Source organism: Austrofundulus limnaeus, unplaced genomic scaffold (assembly GCF_001266775.1).
Source record: "Austrofundulus limnaeus strain Quisiro unplaced genomic scaffold, Austrofundulus_limnaeus-1.0 Scaffold40, whole genome shotgun sequence".
NCBI classification, from domain to species: domain Eukaryota; kingdom Metazoa; phylum Chordata; class Actinopteri; order Cyprinodontiformes; family Rivulidae; genus Austrofundulus; species Austrofundulus limnaeus.
Genome location: NW_013952442.1, coordinates 2069403 through 2071479, shown reverse-complemented (window position 1 = coordinate 2071479; position 2077 = coordinate 2069403).

Here is a 2077-nt window from a genome sequence, read left to right as displayed (position 1 = left end):
GCATGCCATCTGTGTTATGACCTCATTGTAATCTGTAAAAAAAAAAAAGTCCTAAATAGATCTATTATTATATGAAAGCTGCTCCTTTCATGCTTAGTGTTTATTTTTTACAGAAATAATAATGTGTAGATGAGATCCTGGTAGCAAACACCCATGTTACTGTTTAGGCTGCAGCATTTCAGTCCTTTAAACTATAAGTCAAAGTGACCAGCTCAAAGGCAACAAATAGCTGTCCATCTGTGCTTTATATCTATCAGGAAAATGCCAATAATAGTTCCCTAAATATATATTTTAAGGCATACACCTGCTGAACCTGATGATTGTGTTTGTGCCATAATAATGTTGATGCTATTTGTTATGGAAATACAACACTGAGGAGCAGTAGCAGAAGTGATGAGTAAAAGTTGAACAAACAACATGGCGCTGCACATTTTTACTGAATCAGGTTCTAAATGGTTTGATAACCGTTTTACTGATGTCTAATTAGACTTTTTTTGTCTTCTATCATGATGTTTTTATTTATCAATTCAAAAGTGAAACATTAACATTAAATAATATACAATTATAGTTTTCAAAATCAATTTAAAAGGTTTTATTTTTTTTGTTCCTTCTTTCATGCAGAACCACTAAAAAGGGGTTTATCATTCTGCAAAAAGTTATGACTTTTTTCTGCTGTTTTAGTTTTGAAAACAAAAGCAGTTTTTATGTAAATAAAAGTTTAAAATAAAACCATATTTTCAATTGTTATATCACAGTCGAAGTAAAAAAAAAGTGTGACTGAAATATACTTTTTCTGTGATGGGTGATAAAACATTCTCACCTACGTTCACCGCGGCACACTGTCAAAACAAGTGCTGCTATATCTGTCAGCAACTTGAGATCTCAGTTAAAGCCCAGGAGGAGGCCTGGAGAGAACATGCTGGAAATACCCCGAGTTTAAAGTGGTACATTGAAGACTAAAATACAGATTTATTTAGCAGAAGCCAAAGACCAAGGGAGAGTTTTAACACATTTACACCAGAGAGCTCTCTAAGGAGAGATGCACCAGTGGGTGGTTGTGCAAGAGCCTATTTAAGTAGTGGATTTCTGCCGGTGTGTAGACTCACGTGTGTGTGCGTGCGCGCGTCTGTGTGTGCGCGCGTGTGCTTGCGAGTTCCCATCGGTGCGTTGATCGCTCTTATCCATACACCCACCTTTTTCTTGGTTTTGAGACAATCTCCCAGGATGCCTATTCTACATTAAACAGTGCTTTGAAGACAATTGAGCTGAGACCCAGGCTGATCAAGGCTCCCTTATCCCTCCAGCACATCTATTATCAAAGCCTTCGTACCATTACCGTCATTATACACTATGTATTATTATTATTATTTTGAAATTCAGCGCTGAGAGCAGGCGAGAGACGGGGGCCGCCGTAAACAAATCTATTATTGGTGATGAATTGCATAATAACACAGGCATAATGCCATTCTCTCACAAAACTGGTGAAGGTGCTGAACTGGAAAAAGTACCCCGTCTGTAAAATTTGAATAAACAATGGGGGGGAGGCAGAGAGACAAAGATGGAGTGGCCGTTAGATGATGTGTTTTTACTTGAAAGCTAAAGACTGCAGTTTATTGCAGTTTACTTAGCGCATGATCTTTCGCTGTCATCTCTCTTTTATCAAACGCTGCTTACATGTCATTACAGATTTTAATAGGACCATCATTTTAGAAAATTAAACTTTGAACTCAAGATTTTCTTTTCTTTCTTTTTATACAATATCATAGCTTCAGTAGCATTACAGATACAGTATAGTCTGTTGGCACGTATTGTGTTTAAACCAGAGGTTAATTATATTTATTATTTGAATAATCTCCTTTTAGGTTTGACATACAATATTTCTTAAAACCTGTCATCCAAAAATGACTCACAGACACTGAGATAATGCTGTCAAGGCTTGACTAGCAGTAGTCCAATATGCCAGTTGAAAACTGCACTGTTTTTTTAAGTCTGTCACTCCACTACTAAGTAAGTAAGTAAGTAAGTAAGTAAGTAAGTAAGTAAGTAAGTAAGTAAGTAAGTAAGTAAGTAAGTAAGT